Here is a 22,787-nt window from a genome sequence, read left to right on the forward strand (position 1 = left end):
GTAATGTTGAAAATTGTGCAAGGTATTGGATCCGGATTTGGGCGCCCATGTGGCATGACCCATGGCCCATTTAAATTACTCGTGTAATTTGAATTTCTATTTATCCTGTTAGGATAACCCACTATCTCCATCCACTCTATCCTATCCTATCAGGAGATAGGGATGTGAGATTATATATATATCTGATCTATTTAATAGATATCAAATACGTTATGTTGATTTACCCATAACATTTTTTCCATACCCTCTCTCTAACTCTCTCCCATCAAAGAACAATCCAGCATTTGCACTGTGAATAGAGTGAGTGATACTCATACTGTGGTATCACTCCATTGTTGGGTGTTCTTAGTTCATGACTAAAGAAGCATGCGATTTATCCACAAGGCTCTTCGTTTCAGATTCTATCACACAAGGTATGATTTGAATCCTATACCCACTGTGTTATATATATCTTACAATGGGATCTGAGCTATAAATAGGTATTTTCGTGTTTATTTTTTGTGCATTAAAATATGTACATTATTATGTGTTTATATATATATACACACATGATCTATGCATGAAAAATTAATATTTTTCTGGACTTTCTCCGATCAACCTGAAATTAACATATGCGTAATATATTTCATGTAGAATATATTTGCCAAGTTTCACAAATATCCAACGGTCAGATTTTGAGAAAAATTGAGATTCATATTTAATTATTCGTAACTTTGATTGCATGCTGGTTTTACATGCTTTGTTTTTATGTCCTGAAAATTATATATTTGGAATCCTTGTTTCGATACCTTCCAAATGGTATATTATGGACCTGATTCCAACTTACGATTGATGCGAAAAAACAAACCCTAATTTGGGTTCGTTTTGTGTTTTTTCGTGGCTTAAGAAAGAAGATGAAGTGCAGAGTTTCTACACTTCCACTCTCATTAGAGAGAGAGTGTGCTACACTCCATTATTTTGTGTTTGTTAAATGCCATTTTTGAGTCCACCAATATTTTCATTTCGGAAAATGGAGTCCGACAGCACTAAGATTGGAACAGAAAACACCCCGGAACGCGGCGCGTGATCCATGCTTGTAATTATTATTTATGGAATAGGTATAGCAACTTTCCCCTCTGGTTTCACACAATCTACAAACTCTTGTACTGATAATTGCAATAATTCTGTAGGTCGATTCTTTATTTAAAATTATTAAAGAAAATCAAGAGTTGACGTTTAATATTCTTATTGCAACCAACTTGTTTTCAAACTTTGTTTAAAATTCTTTCTTCCATCCAATTCACACAGATTCTAAGAGAATATATACCCCATAAAAAAAATTTATGACATACTTCTGTTAACATAATCAATCATATAAAACTTCAACCAATAAGCACCTTATTAAAGCTAAAAAATTAACATGATTTGGGTTGCTAAAGTATGCACTCGGTGTCACTCTAATCCCTAAATGTGTATAAAAATGCTCTACATATAAAAAGCTATTCGAATTCATCATTATATTTAAGGGTATTTTGGAACAAAAATTATAGTTAAAAAAAAAAGAAAAGAATTAAAAAAACTTTTAGCCTCTAAAATTTGCCCTCTGTGTTATTATTCTAGTTTCATAGTTAACAACTTAGTCCCCAATATAATACTGTGTATTAAATGGTTACTATATTTGGCATTCGTGATGCTTTCGTTGGATACAATGGGGTGATATTTTTGAGTTGTGACATATAGTTGTTTTTTTATGAGAAGAATCATAGGAAAGAAACGAAATCTTAATTGATAATGTTGGAAATTGGGCCGGGTATTGGACCCGGATTTGGGCACACATTTGGCATGACCCATGGCCCATTCAAATTACTCATGTAATTTGAATTTCTATTTATCCTGTTAGGATAACCCACTATCTCCATCCAATCTATCTTATCCTATTAGGAGATAGGGATTTGAGATTATATATATATAGCGATCCCGGTTATCCCTTTACTGTTCTGTTGTTTTCCAGACGCGGTTCCGTGGAGTTGGTAGTTGTACCTATCGTATTGTCAACCTTTAAACTCTTTTGTTTGAGTTTTAGAATGTGTTGGGCTTGGTTGTTACAGGTTGGTAGAGCTTTAGCTCCCATTGTTGTTGTCCAGTTTTTGAATGGTCCGCTCGAGCGGGGTTTTCACAGTTTCAGTTTTTCGTGCCTCTGCAAAACTTCTGCAGATGTGTTTTCTACGCTTGAGCTGGTTTCTTTTGCTCAAGCGGGTTGCGCTCGAGCGGGCTTGTTAGCGCTCGAGCGGGTGGTACTTTTTGGAGTAAGTTCTGGGAGGGATAAATCTACGCTCGACCGGACTAGTTTTCGCGCTCGAGCGAGCCTTCTTGCGCTCGAGCGTACCTAGTTTTTGTCCTTGACGCTCGAGCGTTGTGTTCTCCGCTCGAGCAGGAGAGTCGTATATCAGTTGGCAGCTAGGCTATTTTAAATCATTTTTTACATTTCCTTTCTCTCTCTTACTTTCCCAAAACCGATTTTTGAGAGCTCCTCACTCTAAAACCTAACTTCTCTCTAGGGTTTGATCTAGTAGGAGTGTTTTCCTCACCTTGAGCCTTTGTAAAAAGTGTGTTGATCATTGAGGGCTACGTTTTGATCTGAGAAATTTGGTGTTTGGAGCACTTCCGAGTTTAGCTCTTCTTCTCATTGGGTTCTACATTTGAGGTAGGGATTTCCTTGTTCTTTTTCAATACTTCGTCTATAGATAGACATGTGGTAATTTTGTATTGCATGAAAATCATATCCATGTTGGATTTGTTTGAAATCATGAGGAGGAACCTAGGGTTGGGTGTTTGAAAAATGGTTATGTTATCATTGATGGTTGTTTTGGGCTAATTGGAGTGTAAATTAGCATGTTGTAGTTGATAGAAGAAAAAGCCCTAAATTATATTTTGATTGATAAATTAAAATGGAGGATAGTGAACCTATATTGTAAATCTCTATTGTTAATGTGAGTTGGGTGAAGGTGTTAATGCCTAAGGGGTTAACTTTGGCTTTGGAATGGTTTGAAATGAATGTAGTGGACTAATGTGAGTTACGGCTTTATTATCAATGGAATTGGTTTTGTAAAACAAAAGGAATGCATTTGGTTTTGTGACAACAAAAGGGACGGAGTTGGTATTGTGAAAACAAAAAGGTAACGGAACTTGTTTTGTAAAATGGGAAAAGTATTTTTGAAATACGAAAGAAAATTGGATTGTTGTATAGCGACCCCGGTCTTTTCCCATTTGATTATTGTATCCGGACTTAGGTTCCGTAGATTCCGTCATTGTATAATTGTTGTTGTCATTCATTATTTTCTTATTTTGAGTCTTGGGTTGTGTTGGGAAGTTTTGGAGCAGGTTGGTTGAGCTTAGGAACCAAGTCTAGTTGCCCAGATTTTGGCTTGTCCGCTCGAGCGGGGGTTTGGACGCTCGAGCGGGGAATACACCCATCCAGTATGTCCTGTGTAGTGTTGGCCGCTCGAGCGGGGGATTGGACGCTCGAGCGGGAAGTCGTGAGTGACGCTCGAGCGGGGAGTTGGGCGCTCGAGCGGGGACCTGTCTGCAAAAACTTCTGGGAGAGTGCATTCGCCGCTCGAGCGGGAGTTTGGCCGCTCGAGCGGGAGTCTGTGCGTGGCGCTCGAGCGGGGGTTTCCACGCTCGAGCGGGGCGACTGGTATAAAAATCCGAGATCCGACTTTCAGGATCATTTTTCATCTCCTTTTTGATTTTAAAACCCTAGAACCGTCTTCTCCCTCTCCCTACACACCTTCTCACTTAGGTTTGATCTACTTAGAGTGTATTTCTACCCTAAGTCCTTTGTTAAAAAGATAGAGTGAGTCGAGGGCTTCCATTTAATCTGAACGTTTGGTGGTTTGGAGCACTTTGGAATTTGGGTCTTCATCTTCATCTTATCCATTCGAGTTCTTCACTTCAAGGTAGGGATTTCCTACTCCATTCTATAAGTTTTGTTCTAAGGTTTGGTATTTTGATATGTTGGGAGTACTTTGGTAATTTTGGGAAAAATCCTAGTTGTATTAATAAATTAATTTGTATAATTAATTTAAGGAAATTTGGGAAATTGGTGAAATGCATGAAATTGAGGAATTCATTGATTAAATTGTGTAGTTGGATAATTTAAACCACTCACCTATTGAATTGTTGTTATATTTATTTTCAGTCTAGAAATAACTGTTTTGGGCTATCGGTGGAGGATAGTCGTGATTGTTGTAGACATTGCATGTGGATTAGGAATAACTGAAACTAATCACATTGGTTAAGTCATTAATTTTGACTATGGCATTGATACAGAAAATATGTGTATTGATTGAGCATTGCATTTGCATACATTGTTTTGTGTGTGGGAGGAGATAGGGGATGTACTCCACGGTTTAGGGGAAGATAGGGGATGGACCTCTAAACCGGATTTTGTTTGGGAGGAGATAGGGGATGGACTCCATTAGCATCACTTTTATGTGTGCTTATTTATATAGAAGTGTTTTATTGATACAACACTAAAATGTGTATCAATCTGGAAGTTTGAAGTGTTTGATTTGAGCTTGAGTCTCATTTGTTTGTTGATATTGAAAGGATGTGAATATGATATATGTGATTCACTGTTATAAGTTTGGCCAGGTTCTGAGCCATGTTGATAAAATTGGAAAGTAAAACGTATCTTTGGCAATAGTGTCATGAGACTGTAATATGAAGTAATTGATTATTTTGGTTAACCATCTGTTGAATGCTATTGCTTTATTCATTGCTTATATGTGGTTTAGTATATTTCTATTGGGCTGTGGCTCACCCTTTATGGGAACATCATTTTCAGGTTTAGGTGATAAACTACCTCCAAGGACTTAGCTTGGGAGGGTTTGGCTTCTGGATTGAAGAAGACTACCTTTAGTTAATAGTTTTGCATGTAAACATTCAAGCCTAGGGCTTTTCTTGTATTGAGATTAGAACTCATATTTTTGAATCCAAGTGCTGGCTTGGAAAGATGTAAGCCTGTAGGGCATTTTATTCGATGTTACATGTAATGCTTTATTTAGTAATACTCTGATGAATGAATTAATAAATTGTCTTCTTTAAATAATGCATGTCTGTGATATATATAATGAGTTAATTTTGAGGGCGTTACAACTTGGTATCAGAGCGTACCGGGTTTGAATACTTTGGGTACGTGGGACGTGATTAGCATCACATTGGGTTCGTCTCGTTTGATAGAGACTTAGTGTAATGTTATATGCTTGTGTGATAACATGTTTATGTGATTATGTGGGTATGGAATGTAGTTTCTGGGATGTTGATTGGACCCTTGAGTTTCTAGTAGTCTTGTTGGAAAGGCACTTGATCACTGCTGCTTCCAACCGGAACTATAGTAATGCATTGGGACTATCATTATCCGGGAATGAAATTCGTAGGTGCTTATGTGATTATGTGCTTACGTGGAATGTATTATTGTTGTCCATTGCATTAGGACGCGAGTGTTTAGCTTCGGCACATTTATTAATGTGCTAATGTCTCTGTTTCCTTTATTAGGATGTCAGGACGAGGACGAGGACGCGGTAGGCGTGGTAGGCCGGGTAGGCAGGAGGTGCCTGTGCCAGATGAGATTCCGGCAGTCCAGGAGGGAATTGGCCAGGCTAATGTGGCCGAGCCAGTAGGCCAGCAGGCTATGGGCGCTTTAGCTCGAGAGATAGCAGGAGCATTCAGGGAGTCAGTAGGCATTCTTAGGGCTGAGAATCAAGCTCAGGCTGTTATTGCGGATGCAGGACCTTCCTTTCTGAAGAGGGAGTTCTTCCGGTCTAATCCGGATGAATTTGTGGGTGATCCTAAAGAGCCGCTTAAGGCAGATGAATGGCTCGAACAGACAACGAAGACGTTTGAGATGCTTGGCATCGAAGACGAGGGGTTGAAGGTGACCTTGGCATCATTCCAGTTGAAGGGGGATGCGGGTCAGTGGTGGAAGTTCACTAAGGGGCGTATAGGAGGTACGTGGGAGGCTTTTGTGAATGCTTTCCAGGAGAAGTTCTTATCTCCAGCTGTCAGGGAGAAGCTGCGAGACCAGTTTTGTCAGCTTAAGCAGTCGAGTTCTTCAGTGGCCGAGTTTGAGGCTGCATTTACTAGTTTGTCCAGGTTTGCACCTGAGTTGGTGGCGTCTGAGGAACGCCGTTGTATTGAGTTTGAGAAGAAGTTGAGGCGTGGCCTCAAGCTGAGAGTTGGGGGAACTATGATTCGGGATTATGGGCGTATGGTTGATGCTGCAGCCCACATGGAAATTATGATGCAGGAGGAGGAGGAAGGACAGAAGGGCTCCAAGAGGAGTCAGGATGGTCAGAATGATGGTAGGAGACAGAAGGGTTTTAATCCCCAGCAGTCTCAGGGTAGCTTTTCTAGATCGACTTTTCCTGTACCGAGTGCTAGTTCGGGGAAAGGCAGTCAGGGAGACATTACCTGTTTCAAGTGTGGCCAGCTGGGCCACAAGTCTCCAGTCTGTCCTCAGAGGGGAGGAGTTCAGAGAGCAGCATCTTCTTCAGCTCGATCTCAAAGCCAGAGTCAGGGTAGAGGTCAGCCACTCTCGTGTTATCAGTGTGGTCAGCCAGGGCATATGAAGAGGTATTGCCCGCAGTTGGGTGGCACATCTGGTGCATCTGGTTTGAGGCCGATTCAGGGTCAGCAGCCAGCTCAGTCGGGTCAGGCCTCGAAGGCCAATCAGGGAGGGGCTTCATCGTCTCAGTCGGTGCAGCAATCTTATGCTCCTAGGGTTGAGCAAGTTGATCAGAGGTCGTCTGGGCGCGTGTATGCTGTTACCGCACAGGATCTTGTGCCGGCACCATCAGTTGTGAGAGGTACTTTCTTGTTTTGCAACTCGGTTGCTAATGTTTTGATTGATACGGGTGCATCTCATTCCTTTGTGTCTGCTGCATTTGCATCTGTTTTGGAGTTGGAGTTAGCACAGTTAGCATCTCCTATTTGTGTAGTGTCGCCTCTTGGGAGTGAATTGATTTTGAAACACGGTGTTAGGGGTTGTGATATAGAGGTTGATTGCCATAGAATCCCATTTTCCTTTGTAGTTATGCCTATGAGGGGTTTCGATGTTATTTTGGGTATGGACTGGTTATCGTCATACCGGGCAGTTATTGATTGCTACCGCCAGAGGGTCACTTGTTGTACCGTGAGCGGAGAGTATTTTCATTTTCTGGGGGACCAGGTTGGTGATGTGTTGCCACCGGGGTATGTTCCGCGAGGACGGAGTGAGCTTAGTGGTCTACTTGCTAACCTTTCGATTAGTGAGGACGGTGAGACTCAGATTGTGTTGCCAAGGGTGGTGTGTGAGTACTCGGACGTTTTTCCCGAGGATCTTGTTGGTTTGCCACCGCATCGAGAGATTGAATTCTCTATTGACTTAGTGCCCGGCACGGCGCCGATTTCTATGGCACCTTATCGTTTTGCCCCAGCTGAGTTAGTTGAGTTGAAGGTCCAACTCCAGGAGTTGTTAGATAAAGGCTTTATACGTCCTAGTGTTTCGCCTTGGGGAGCACCGGCCCTCTTTGTTAAAAAGAAAGGTGGTGCTTTGAGACTTTGTATAGATTACCGGAAATTGAATCGAGCTACGGTTAAGAATAAGTATCCTATGCCCCGTATAGATGATATGTTCGATCAGTTGAAAGGTTCCCGTTGTTTCTCGAAGATAGACTTGAGATCAGGTTATCATCAGTTGAGAGTCAGGGAGGAGGATATTCCAAAGACGGCATTCCGTACGAGGTATGGCCACTATGAGTTTTTGGTGATGCCATTTGGGCTCACCAATGCACCGGCAGTATTTATGGATTTGATGAACCGGATATTCCGGGAATTTTTAGATCGTTTTGTAGTCGTCTTCGTGGACGACATCCTTAACTATTCACCTTCAGAGGAAGAGCACGAGGAACACTTGAGGGTGGTGCTTGATTTACTTAGAGCCCATCAGCTTTATGCTAAGTTTGGGAAGTGTGAGTTCTGGCTAGAGGAGGTGAAGTTCTTAGGCCATGTAGTTTCTAGGGAAGGGGTGTCTGTTGATACATCCAAGACAGAGGCAGTGCAAGATTGGGTACAGCCTAAGAGTGTGTTTGAGATCCGCAGTTTTCTGGGATTAGCTGGGTATTATCGCCGGTTTGTAAGAGATTTCTCCAGATTAGCTTCGCCTTTGACTAGATTGACTCGGAAGGGAGTCAAATTTGTTTGGAGTGAGACTTGTGAAAAGTCGTTCCAGGAGTTGAAAGTTAGACTGACCACTGCTCCAGTCTTGATTATTCCGGAGAGAGGGTTGGGTTATGCAGTCTATTGTGACGCCTCACGAGAGGGTCTTGGTTGTGTGTTGATGCAAGAGGGGAAAGTAGTTGCCTATGGCTCACGTCAGTTGAAAATTCAAGAGAAGAATTACCCTACGCATGATTTAGAGTTAGCAGCTGTGATATTTGCCTTGAAGATTTGGAGACATTATCTTTACGGTGAGAGGTTCGAGGTATTCTCGGATCATAAGAGTCTGAAATATCTGTTCACACAGAAAGACTTGAACTTGAGGCAGAGGAGGTAGATGGAATTTATTGAGGATTATGACTTTGAATTGCATTATCATCCGGGAAAGGCCAATGTGGTGGCCGACGCCCTTAGCAGGAAACCTGTTGGTGATATAGCTAGTATAGCCATCCGAGAGTGGGAGATGTTAGGTGCACTTGGAGAGTTTGATTTGCTTCTAGGCGAATCCGTTGAGGCTGCGGCCTTGTTTTCTGTTGTTGCGCAACCTACACTTGTGATTCGAGTGTTAGAGGCTCAGAGGGGCGACCTTGAGGTAGAATCCCTCCGTGAGAAGATTTCTGGTGGGAAGGTTAAGAAAGGTTTGACGGTGTATCCCGACCTGAGTGTGAGATACCGAGACCGTCTGTTTGTGCCGGAGTCTCATCGAGAGGAGGTACTCCGAGAGTTTCATCATTCACGCCTTGCGGTGCATCCGGGAGGTACTAAGATGTATCGGGATTTGGGTCGCCAGTTTTGGTGGCGGGGTATGAAGAGAGATGTGGCAGCTTTCGTGTCTAAGTGCCTTACTTGTCAGCAAGTGAAGGCCGAACATCAAAGGCCAGCGGGTTTGTTGCAACCCTTGCCTATTGCCGAGTGGAAGTGGGAGCATGTCACTATGGACTTCGTTGTAGGTCTTCCGAGGACTCAGCGGGGCAGTGATGCTATTTGGGTGGTTGTAGACCGGCTGACTAAGTCGGCGCACTTCATTCCTATGCGCGTTAGAGATTCAGTAGATCATCTTGCTGACTTGTATATTCGGGACATAGTGAGGTTGCACGGGGTTCCAGTGACGATCGTCTCCGATAGGGACCCTCGTTTTACTGCCATATTATGGCAGAGCTTGCAGAGCGCCTTAGGTACTAAGTTGACCTTTAGCACAGCTTATCATCCTCAGACTGATGGGCAGTCCGAGCGTACTATTCAGATCCTTGAAGATATGCTTCGGGGTTGTGTTCTTGACTTTAGCGGGTCATGGGAGAGGCACTTGCCATTAGTGGAGTTTGCCTACAACAACAGCTTCCAGTCTAGTATCGGTATGGCACCGTTTGAGGCCTTATACGGTCGACCGTGTAGGTCTCCTGTTTGTTGGGCCGAGGTGGGTGATGCACCTCTGTTGGGTCCGGAGTTAGTAAGGGAAACGACGGAGAAGGTTGAGCTTATCCGTAAGAGGCTTGTTACAGCCCAGAGTCGTCAGAAATCTTATGCCGACCGTAGGAGGAGACCTTTGGTGTTTGAGGTGAGTGCTCATGTCTTTTTGAAGATATCACCAAGACGGGGATTGATGAGGTTTGGGAAGAGCGGGAAGTTGTCCCCTCGATTCATTGGTCCTTTTGAGATCCTTGAGAGGATTAGCGAGACTGCTTATCGTTTAGCTTTGCCGCCGCAGTTGTCCGGAGTACATGACGTGTTTCATGTGAGTATGCTTCGGAAGTATGAGCCGGATCCATCACATGTGTTGGATTGGACCGATTTAGTGGTTGATGAGGATGTTTCGTATGAGGAGAGACCGGTTCGGGTCTTGGATAGACGGGATCAAGTTTTGCGAGGCAAAACCATCCCTTTGGTCAAAGTTTTGTGGAAACATCACGGAGTGGAGGAAGCCACTTGGGAACGTGAGTTGGAAGTCCGCGAAAAATACCCGGACATGTTTGTCGATTTGTAATCTAGTATTTAGATTTTGTAATATTGTTAAACTTAAGAGCTTTACATATGTCTTAAGTTGTAAAACGTGAGTATGTTTTGATAAATGGGTGTATCTTGAAACTTGCTTCATTGTAGAAGTTTAGTGTAACATTGCATCTATTGAGTACATCGTTGAATGTGTTGTTTATATCATGCGATTGAATATGATATGGGAATTGTTAACATTAAAGGGAATAATCCATAATAATGATACAGGTTGAAATATATGTTGTTTTATATATATTGTGAGATACCATTTGATAAAGAGATGAAGTGACCAGTATTGGGTCAAGATGTTTATTGTTGTTATACAATATCTTTGAGAATTGAGAAAAATTTGTTTTTAATTACAAACTTATGCTTAATTTCGGGGACGAAATTCTTTTAAGGGGGGGAGGTTATAGCGACCCCGGTCTTTTCCCATTTGATTATTGTATCCGGACTTAGGTTCCGTAGATTCCGTCATTGTATAATTGTTGTTGTCATTCATTATTTTCTTATTTTGAGTCTTGGGTTGTGTTGGGAAGTTTTGGAGCAGGTTGGTTGAGCTTAGGAACCAAGTCTAGTTGCCCAGATTTTGGCTTGTCCGCTCGAGCGGGGGTTTGGACGCTCGAGCGGGGAATACACCCATCCAGTATGTCCTGTGTAGTGTTGGCCGCTCGAGCGGGGGATTGGACGCTCGAGCGGGAAGTCGTGAGTGACGCTCGAGCGGGGAGTTGGGCGCTCGAGCGGGGACCTGTCTGCAAAAACTTCTGGGAGAGTGCATTCGCCGCTCGAGCGGGAGTTTGGCCACTCGAGCGGGAGTCTGTGCGTGGCGCTCGAGTGGGGGTTTCCACGCTCGAGCGGGGCGACTGGTATAAAAATCCGAGATCCGACTTTCAGGATCATTTTTCATCTCCTTTTTGATTTTAAAACCCTAGAACCGTCTTCTCCCTCTCCCTACACACCTTCTCACTTAGGTTTGATCTACTTAGAGTGTATTTCTACCCTAAGTCCTTTGTTAAAAAGATAGAGTGAGTCGAGGGCTTCCATTTAATCTGAACGTTTGGTGGTTTGGAGCACTTTGGAATTTGGGTCTTCATCTTCATCTTATCCATTCGAGTTCTTCACTTCAAGGTAGGGATTTCCTACTCCATTCTATAAGTTTTGTTCTAAGGTTTGGTATTTTGATATGTTGGGAGTACTTTGGTAATTTTGGGAAAAATCCTAGTTGTATTAATAAATTAATTTGTATAATTAATTTAAGGAAATTTGGGAAATTGGTGAAATGCATGAAATTGAGGAATTCATTGATTAAATTGTGTAGTTGGATAATTTAAACCACTCACCTATTGAATTGTTGTTATATTTATTTTCAGTCTAGAAATAACTGTTTTGGGCTATCGGTGGAGGATAGTCGTGATTGTTGTAGACATTGCATGTGGATTAGGAATAACTGAAACTAATCACATTGGTTAAGTCATTAATTTTGACTATGGCATTGATACAGAAAATATGTGTATTGATTGAGCATTGCATTTGCATACATTGTTTTGTGTATGGGAGGAGATAGGGGATGTACTCCACGGTTTAGGGGAAGATAGGGGATGGACCTCTAAACCGGATTTTGTTTGGGAGGAGATAGGGGATGGACTCCATTAGCATCACTTTTATGTGAGCTTATTTATATAGAAGTGTTTTATTGATACAGTACTAAAATGTGTATCAATCTGGAAGTATGAAGTGTTTGATTTGAGCTTGAGTCTCATTTGTTTGTTGATATTGGAAGGATGTGAATATGATATATGTGATTCACTGTTATAAGTTTGGCCAGGTTCTGAGCCATGTTGATAAAATTAGAAAGTAAAACGTATCTTTGGCAATAGTGTCATGAGACTGTAAAATGAAGTAATTGATTATTTTGGTTAACCATCTGTTGAATGCTATTGCTTTATTCATTGCTTATATGTGGTTTAGTATATTTCTATTGGGCTGTGGCTCACCCTTTATGGGAACATCATTTTCAGGTTCAGGTGATAAACTACCTCCAAGGACTTAGCTTGGGAGGGTTTGGCTTCTGGATTGAAGAAGATTACCTTTAGTTAATAGTTTTGCATGTAAACATTCAAGCCTAGGGCTTTTCTTGTATTGAGATTAGAACTCATATTTTTGAATCCAAGTGCTGGCTTGGAAAGATGTAAGCCTGTAGGGCATTTTATTCGATGTTACATCTAATGCTTTATTTAGTAATACTCTGATGAATGAATTAATAAATTGTCTTCTTTAAATAATGCATGTCTGTGATATATATAATGAGTTAATTTTGAGGGCGTTACAGTTGTTTCTTGAATGTTGAACACACTCATGTGAAGGATTGTAGCTTTAACTACCATGTTAATGTTGTTGTTGAGTCTGTGGTCTCATAGTAATTGAGTCTTTAATAGATGTGCTAAATATTTGCATCTAGAGGTTTGTCCTTGGTCATCGGTGGAGGATGACAAGGTTGTGTTGAATTGTCGCGTATGCATTATACCATTGTTGATGGAACATCGTATGTGATGAAGTGTTGAGGTACATTATATATGTATGTTTGCTCGGGAGGAGGTAGTTATGTGTTCATATACTTTAACACATTACTTGTATCTTGATGGTTTATGTATATGTGTTATCTATGTTGATTATGCCCTGTTGTGTTGGGTTGGTAGTGTTATACCTTGCGCTAAGAATCAGAGGTATCGTGACCTTCCAGCTAGCGCCTGGAGAACTGACTGCGCTGAGAATCAAAGGCACCATACCCTTGCAGCTAGCGCCTGGTAAACTGGCATGTTGTTGTGAGAGGTGTATCTTTGGCTTACTACGCACATAGCTCGTAGAGCAAAGTTTTGTTGTCGATATTTCAGTGTGTCTGGGAATATCATGGATTGTGTCAGTTACAGTTTTGGAGGGCCGAGTTGCCTCATTGTTTTATCTTATGCATGTTGGCGAGTTGTTATCTCCCTTTTTATAACGATGCATGTATAGATTTGATTGTATCGGGAAGAAGCCAAAATGTCATCTTCGTCTTTTGGAAAGTGTGAAGGAGAACGGTTTTTTTTTTTAAAGAAATATATATTTTGAAAAGGCATATCTGTGTATGTTTGGGGAATGGAATAGAGTAGTGGGCTTAGTGAAATTATTTCCTAAGGTATTGTTAATGTTATGATAGATTGGGAACGGGGATTAATGAAAAGAAAAGGAAAGATGAATCGCCTATGGCGTTGATTGAAATGGTTGTTTTCAAGAAAAGTTCATACTTATGATATTTTGTATAAATTGTCACATTACTATTCTAATATGAGAATGGGTGTTCATGATCATAGCTATCTGTATGTTGTTATTGTTGAGGGCCATGTTGAGATCCCTACTGGACTATATGTTCATCCCACGTTGTTGAATCTTTTTCAGGTGTTGAGCAGAATGTGCTGCAAGATTTGGGTCTTCTGATTTGTTGGCCACGAGGCCTCTCTTATATGGGCGGAATGCCATATGTGTAAAAGGGTTGCACCCTTCTTCTTGATTCCTTGTTAATGATGTAAGCCCAAGGGCAATTTATTTATTATACTCATGTTGTATTTACTTGCATACGAATGAGAGCAATGTTATTCACTTCTATGAGTTGAATATACGAGTTTATTTCTGCATGTTATCTCTGAAATGGAATTAAGTAAATGAAATTGGTAATACTCCGAGTAATAAAAAGTGGGGTGTGACAATATATCTGATATATTCAATAGATATCAGATACGTTATGCTGATTTACTCATAACATTTTTTCTCATACTCTCTCTCTAACTCTCTCCCATCAAAGAATGATCCAACATTTGCACTGTGAATAGAGTGGGTGATACTCATACTGTGGTATCACTCCGTTGCTGGGTGTTCTTAGTTCATGGTTAAAGAAGCACGTGATTTACCCACAAGGTTCTTTGTTTCGGATTCTATCACACAAGGTATGGCTTGAATTCTTTTACCCGCTGTGTTATATATATCTTACATTGGTATCAGAGCTATAAATGGGTATTTTCGTACTTGTTTTTTGTGCATTAAAATATGTATATAATTATATACATATATACACATGAGATACGCATGAAAAGTTAATATTTTTTCCGAATTTTCTCCGATCCACCAAAAATTTACATATGTTGTAATATATTTCATATAGAACATATCTGCCAAGTTTAATGAAAATCCAATGATCAGATTTTGAGAAAAAAGGAGATTCATATTTAATTTTTTGTAACTTTGACTACATGCTGGTTTTACATGCTTTGTTTTTATGTTATGAAAATTATATATTTAGAATCCTTATTTTGATACCTTCGAAATGGTATATTATGGGCCTAATTCGGAGTTACAATTGATGAGAAAAAGCAAACCCTAATTCGGTTCGTTTCGTGTTTTTTGGTGGCTTAAGGAAGAAGGTGAAGTGCAGAGTTTCTGCACTTCCACTCTCATTAGAGATAGTATGCTACACTCCATTATTTGTGTTTGTTAAATGTCATTTTTGAGTTCACCAATATTTTTATTTTTGAAAATGGAGTCCGGCAGTACTACAATTGGAACAGAAAACACCCCGGAAGGCGGCGCGTGATCCGTGCTTGTGACCCATGTTTATGGAACAGGTATAGCAACCTTCCTCCTCTGGTTTCACATAATCTACTAACTTTTGTACTAATAATCGCAATAATTCTGTAGGTCGATTCTTTATTTAAAATTATTAAAGAAAATCAAGAGTTGACGTTTAATATTCTTATTGCAACCAGCTTGCTTTCAATCTTTGTTTAAAATCCTTCTTCCATCCAATTCACACGGATACTAGGAGAATATGTACCATATAAAAAAAATTATGACATACTTCTGTTAACATAATCAAGCATATAAAACTTCAACCAATAAGCACTTTACTAAAACTAAAAAATTAACATGATTTTGGTTGCTAAAGTATGCACTCAGTGTCACTCTAACACCGAAATGTGTATAAAAATGCTCTCCACATTAAAAGCAATTCTTATTGATCATTATATTTAAGGGTATTTTTGGAACAACTATTACAGTTAAAAAAAAAAGGAATAAAAAATACTTTTGGCCTCTAAAATTTTCCCTTAGTGTTATTATTTTAGTTTCATATTTATCAATTTAGTCCCCAATATAATACTATGTATTAAATGGCTACGATATTTGGCATTCGTGATGTTTTTGTTGGACTCAATGGGGCGATCTTTTTGAGTTGTGACATATAGTTGTTTTTTCATTAGAAGAATCATAGAAAAAGAACAAAATCTTTATTGATAATGTTGGAAATTGGGCTGGGTATTGGACTCGAATTTGGGCGCTTATGTGGCATGACCCATGGCCCATTCAAATTACTCATGTAATTTGAATTTCTATTTACCCTGTTAGGATAACCCACTATCTCCATCCTATCTATCTTATCCTATTAGAAGATAGGGATGTGAGATTATATATGTCTGATTTATTTAATAGATATCAGATACATTATGTTGGTTTACCCGTAACATTTTTTTCCATACTCTCTCTCTCTCTAACTCTCTCCCAACAGAGAACGATCCAACCTTTGCACTGTGAATATAGTGGGTGATACTCGTACTGTGTTATCACTCCATTGCTAGGTGTTCTTAGTTCGTGATTAAAGAAGCACATGATTACCTACAAGGTTCTTCGTTTCGGATTCTATCATACAAGGTATGGTTTGAATCATTTTACCTACTGCGTTATATATCTTACAGATAAGAATTAAGGTAAATTTTTACTTAAAAACCAAATCAATAAAGATGAAATGGAGAGTACTATAAACATCAAAGCAAGAACCTTCTTATCCCAATTAGGTTAGAACAAAAAGGCAAGCCCAATCATTTGTAGCATAATCTACCGGCATTGGTTAAAAAGAATTCAACTAACATGGAACTAAGAACAGAAGGAAATTAAGAGGAAAGAAAGAAGGGGAAAGCTCTCAACCCACTAGGGTACAACTCTAAACAAACCCAAAGTTCACCAACCACATCGAAACAGAGCCATCCAAGAATGAAACAAACCATCCAAGAGCATCGAAAGGTTAAGGATCCAACCTAACAGGACCCTTTTGACCATTATTTTGTTGCAATCACCTTATGTTTGAAACATGTAGTAAATGTCTTGTAAGGATTTTTTGAGGCATTAATTTGGATATCTAATAGTTGTATTTCATGGATATAACCTAAAATTTAGAAAGTGTTATGTGATTGAATTCATGTATGCTTGTATGTTTGGGCTGTGAGTTGTGAGGCCAGGATAGTTCTATTGAACAGGCCGTTATGCTTAGCAAAGCAAAAACAGACATGGCTTTTTTTTTATGAAAACTAGTACTGAAAATAAGTTTCATCCTTATAGGTGAGGAATTGGTAAAATATAAAGGTAACTCATAATCAAACACACAATTCAGAATTTAATTTAAAAACTATTTTTAAAACTCATAACCAAACAAACAACTTAAAACTCTTTTCAAAACTCTATTTAAAAAAACAAAACAAAACAAAACAAAACAAATTCAAAAATATATATTTTTTATTTTATTTTTTAAAATTATGATTTGAGTATGGAGTCGTATTTTGAGTTATGAGTTTTGAGTTGAATTTTGAAAATAGAAAATTTGTTTAATTATGAGTTTTGAAATGTATTTTGAGTTTTAAGATTTATATTGAAATTTTTTGGATTTATTTTTTTTGAATATTTAAAAATTGAAAATATTGAAATGTTGGAGCTAGATTGTAATGATTATAAAGATTATATAATTTACTTTTAAAGTACAAATTGAAGAGCTAGATTATAATGCTATACTGTCCAGGATACAAAAATACATATATATATATATGAAGGGAATACTAAGATTCTAGAAGATGTCATGGAGGATTTTATATATATATATATATATATTTTTTTTTTGTATTTTTAATCTGTAAAGAAATTTTTTAATAATTTTCGAACAGGTGATTTCATTGAAAAGTACACCATAATCAAAATTACAAGAAGAAGCTATGGAAAAAGTGATGATATTTTTAAAATTTTGCACTAAAATAAAGATACTTCCAAAAAATATTTTTCATTGTTTGGGCTTTAGTTTTGCCTATGATTGGCTTGAGCATGTACCAATCTGCTTATTCAAATTCAGAATTAAAATAAGAAGTTATAAGTTTTTTCATCAATCTAAAATTAATTTTTGAAAGTAACACTGAAATGGGGGGTGTTTGGGAAGAAAAAAAATAGCCCAATTTAGGCTAAAATTCACAAAAAGACAAAATAGGCTAAAATAGCTAATAAGACAAAATATCACATCAAACCCATAATCATTTCACTTTTTCTCTCACAAACATCACATCCAACCACAAAAAAATCCAATCATCTTCCCAAACACAAAAATTTTAGCCTACTAAAATAGCCAAAAACTAAAATAGCCTACTAAAATAGCCACTTCCCAAACGAGGCCGTTGTTTACAAAGAAAACTAAAAATTAAAGAGCTTATATCATGGTCAAAGGAAGGTATAGGCATACATGAGTAATCATACAATGTTTTGCTATGTTTTCTTTACTTTAGTATTGCGAATGCACAGGAATTGACTCCTCGCAGATGCATATAATGCGCAATTACATATTGTATTAGTTGATAGATAGATGACTAGTTTTTGAAGTTCTAATATCTATGTGTATTGGACATTGATCGATTTGTGATTGTGTGGTCAATGTTGTTAAGTATCCTGAAATTATTAAAATCGATGGCCAAGTTTTACTTAAAGTATAGCACATAACAAGAATTTTGAAAGTGTACATCCTAAATCCAAAATTATTAAAACTACTATTTTGTAATTAATAATTTTTCTTTTAAAAATATTACATATAATCTTATATTTTACTTTATTTTCACACTCGTAAACATAAGTGTGTGGATCTCATGTGCATTTATTAATGTGAGTCTTGTTACCTTGTGTTTTAGGATTGAAAAAATAAGATAGAAAAAAGATTAGCATCACTTTTTTTTTCTCTAATAAAAAAGCAAAAATAAAAAAAAAATACCACATAAACTTATCTAATCTCAAGAAATCAAAAATGCAAAATCAGCTAAACCCATCAATAGTATCCACAACAAAAACAAAAAACAAAAGTACAATCTGCAAACAATACTAATGCTGTGTTTGGTTCAGGATTTAAGAAGAGATTTGAAAAAAGAAAGGGAAAAGGTGTATGAAACTGTTGGAAATAAAATGGATCACACAAAGGCTAGAGATATTGAAGAGGGAAGATGAATTCTTAACACTAAAATCTTTTGATTCCACCTACTTAAAACACTTAGGTACATGAGTTATTTATAATCTCTAATGAACAAGCCAAGAGACCAATACATATAACGCTCCGAAAATTGGGCAGGGTATATCTATTTATGCTACAAAACCCACCTGATAGACAAACACATATGTATAGCCAACTATTCCATACATTCATTTCCATTAAATCCCAAATGCCAAATACATGCTATTCACATCTCAATGCCCCAGTTCCAATCCCAAGCATGCACTTTACAACAAGTATGAAATGAAAGCCAAACAGATAATAAGTGCCCTACAGGCTTACAAATTTATCCAAGAACATTCTTGGTTACACAAAATGGAGTTTCAACCCAACACAAATACAGCCATGGGCTTATATTCAACAAATAACAATAAAATGAAAATGAAGCCTCAGCTCCGAGTCCTCCCAAGTCAATGCCTTGGCGGAGGCATAACACCTGTACCTGAAATGATTTCCCTTATAGGGTGAGCCACAACCCAGTAGAGATATACTACACAACATATGAACAATGACAAGACTAAAGAGGAGTATGCTCATGATAAAACATTTTATCTCTCTTTTTATAAAGCATGCAATGCTGAGATGCAACAACAAATATAAAACCATTTCCATTCTAAACCATATCTGTTACATGAATACGGGCCCTGTGAATCTCTAGGTGAGTGTCTGCAAGTAGGATCTAATGCACTACCATTGTCATTTTTACCAGTAAATTGGAAGGCTCGACACCTAACCGTGCGATTCCACACCCCCTACCCAGATTCACCAAGTATTCATCTTTTCGCACATAGATACATTTCCAAACATTTCTCAAAAACAGATACATTTCCAATGAAATGAATGTAATGCAATGTCCAATGCAACAAATGAGGAATGTGGTTCAATTTACCTAAGTCTCATGCATTTCTACAACAATCATGGCTATCTTCTACCGATAGTTCAAAATAGATATTTCTAAATAGATATTTAAACAATTAAGTTTCAAAAAAATTTTCGACAGATACAATCTATTCCACATCTCATCAAATATGAACAACTACACTAGTTTTCATATCACAATCACGTCTAGTAACCTCTCAAGGTCCATTTCAAACCGTGTCGGTTTTATTCCAACAGATAAATTAAGCAAAATAATACCGTTAATGCCCAAGAAAACATCATTTTCTTTCCAAACTCATTCTCCAAGAATTATTCAACTATGACTTCCTATTTTGATCAAAAACCCCAAAAGTTAAACATAATTCCTTTGTTTTCTTTAAAAATACTCTTTTGGTCGCAAACTGGTAAAAATTTCAAAACCGATCGAGTCGAAGTCTGTTTTTGTTCAAATTTAAAACAAAGCTCTTTCATAACCTTACAAACATATTCCAAGTTTACACTTTCGCAATTTGGGCATCAACTTTTTATTTTTCTCAAAATTTCTCTTTTAAGCAAATAAATCACAAAATTTCTAAAAATTCTAATTAAATTATATGCAACTCTAAACTCCATATAATCAAGTAAAAGTGCATAAAGAAGTGTAGGAAAAATCCTTACCTCAAACCAAGAAGCTTTCAATTTTTTTTGGCAACAGAAATTAAATTTTCTTGGAGCCAAACAACGCCTTTTTCGCCCTTTACGTTTTGATCCAAAGCACTTCAATTTACAACCCCAGCAGAACCTGACTTGCAACAACCGACATTTCTCAAATCTAAAAATTTCAAGGAATTGTCCTCAGCAGTTAAATGAACTCTAAATAATTAGGATATCCTTAAAGATAATCAATTCCAAGATCAAATGATAGAGAACCCAGAATGCCAAGCTGTGGTGGGGTCGCATCATGAATCATCTTTCTTTTGGGATCTATGTCAAAAACATGAACACCATTATCACTGGCATAATATTTGAGATTAGGATCTATCCCAATGCCAAGCTCCAACACTGTCTTAGCCTTTCCCCTCAAATTTGTAAAGATCTAAGACTTAAAACCCGCAACCTCTGTCTCATATGCTTCATTGCCCTTGTCCAAGATAAATACATATAATTCCTCATACCAATCTGGACTTGGAGGGTGAATACTGTTTAGCACATCCCCGGGATCGTCGAGAGGCAGAGGAGAAGCGGAGGAAGAAGGAATAAAATGAAACACATTGAAATCACGAACCATCCATAGCAATATCGTTGCTATTTGGGTTAGGCGGGTTTTTCCCCAAAACGGACTCTAGATGGATTCTGATGAGTCTGGATTGCACCAAAAGTGAACTCGTGAGGAGCAATGTCTAATAGTGGACGAGAAAAAATGGACGGAGCACTGGGATTGTTGAAAGTAGGGAGAAGGACCGGATCGTTTGGCTTTGGGAGGCCGAAGTTGAAGGATGGGACAGCGGATGACGTGAAGACTGGCAAGACCCCCGTGTTGTTCTTAATCAACCCAAAGATCTTCTGCTCATTCTCCTGTAATTGTCGGTAGACAACTTGAGTTAATTCAATAGGTGGTCTCCAATCTATCACCCATTGGTAACTCTGTGCAAGTCTCCATCCTTTGCTCTTCATCAAAAAGCTATCACAATGCCTGGCGATCTGCTTTTTTTCCCAAACATGCAGTGGACAAGAACTCGTGCCCTATCCCTTTCACATTGCTCTAGAAATTGGATGGCATCATCAAATTGTAAGCTTTTGTCATCTTGGAGACAATGATAAGTAAAGGAGTTCTTATAAAGATTTTGACAAGAAGGCACCAAATTAAGAATCCGAGATATCCCCTGGGTCTTGAGAGGTTATGTTTATCATTAATAGTGGTGCAAGTCAATGAGTGGCCAGAGAGAGATCTCTTAAATAAAACCCTTCCCACTCACTCTTGTCCCAGCCTTTTCTCTCTAAAGAAAACATTCCATTGCCCCACACATTTGGATCCTGATCTCTCTATCTTTTATTTATTATTTTTTTTTAAAAAAAAAATTCAGGTCATCACAATACATCTTCTACATCCAATGTACCATACATGAATCTTCCTAGATACATTCATCCTAGGAATACATGAATCTCAAAAATACATGAACATTGACAATACATGAATAAAATATAAATAGATACTTCTAGAAAGTGTGTAAATTAATTGAACTAAAATCATGTTTATTATTTCAACACCCCCTTTTAAACTTGGCTTTCTATAAGTCCGAACTTGGTGAAGTCTTCATACTTGAGAGGCTTTGTGAATATGTCAGCAATTTGATCATTAGATTTCACAAACTTGAGTTGTACCTCCTTCTTCGCAATGCATTCTCTAACAAAATGATACCTCGCATCAATATGTTCACTTCGATCATGAAACATTGGGTTCTTGGCCAAGGCAATTGTTGACTAGTTATCAACCAAGATCTATGTTGCTTCCTCTTGTGAAAATTGCAAATCCTTCATCAAATTCCTCAGCCAAATTGCATGACAAGTGTATGATGTAGCAGCAACGTACTCAACTTCACATGTAGAAAGTGCTACTATTGGTTGTTTCTTTGAACTCCAAGTAAAAGTTGTATTTCCTAAGAAAAACACAAAGCCAGTAGTGCTTCTTCTATAGTCCAAGTTTCCAGCCCAATCACTATCACAATAGCCAACAAGCTTGTACTCATTTGAGGATGAATAAGATAAGCCAAAATCAATTGTTCCTTTAACATAACGAATAATTCTTTTTGCAGCCTTAAAGTGAGTCATTGTTGGTGTTTCCATAAAGTGACTTACTAACCCAACTCCAAAAAGAATATCCGGTCTTGTGCAAGTCAAGTACCGTAAACTTCCAATTAGACTCTTGAAAAGAGTTGAATCAATCTGTAGGTCGGCTTTTTCGTGCCCCCTTTCGGAGGCTCGAAAAGAAAGCCCTACAGTTCGGACTCCCACAGTTCTAAATATAATCTCACAAGTGTAATGTGAAACTGATAAACACCAAAAAGTCTAAATCCAGCAAATCGTTTTGGGAAATTGATTTTGAATCAAAAAGTATCAAAATTGGACTGTTTGCCAGATACAGAGTCGCCACCTATATATTTTATTTTTGGAAAAATTTAGGAAACCCATGACTCGTGCCGAAGGCCACGTGTCCGTCATCACCAAAGTTGCCTCGGCTCGGGAACTTAGGTATGAGAGGGGAAGGTCAAGAATTGAGCACCTGCGCTCACCCGATCAAAGATCGGCCTCTACTAATCATGATATGATTTTT

The 22,787-nt window shown here is 38.4% G+C and overlaps 1 pseudogene; it reads right to left on the bottom strand.

Moving 5' to 3' along the window:
- Positions 1-20,373: 20,373 nt before the first annotated feature.
- LOC114320028 (protein-tyrosine-phosphatase IBR5 pseudogene) lies at positions 20,374-21,354 on the bottom strand (annotated as a pseudogene).
- Positions 21,355-22,787: the final 1,433 nt, after the last annotated feature.

The sequence above is a fragment of the Camellia sinensis genome, chromosome 3 (assembly GCF_055761805.1).
Source record: "Camellia sinensis isolate YWXY chromosome 3, ASM5576180v1, whole genome shotgun sequence".
Taxonomy (NCBI): Eukaryota; Viridiplantae; Streptophyta; class Magnoliopsida; order Ericales; family Theaceae; genus Camellia; species Camellia sinensis.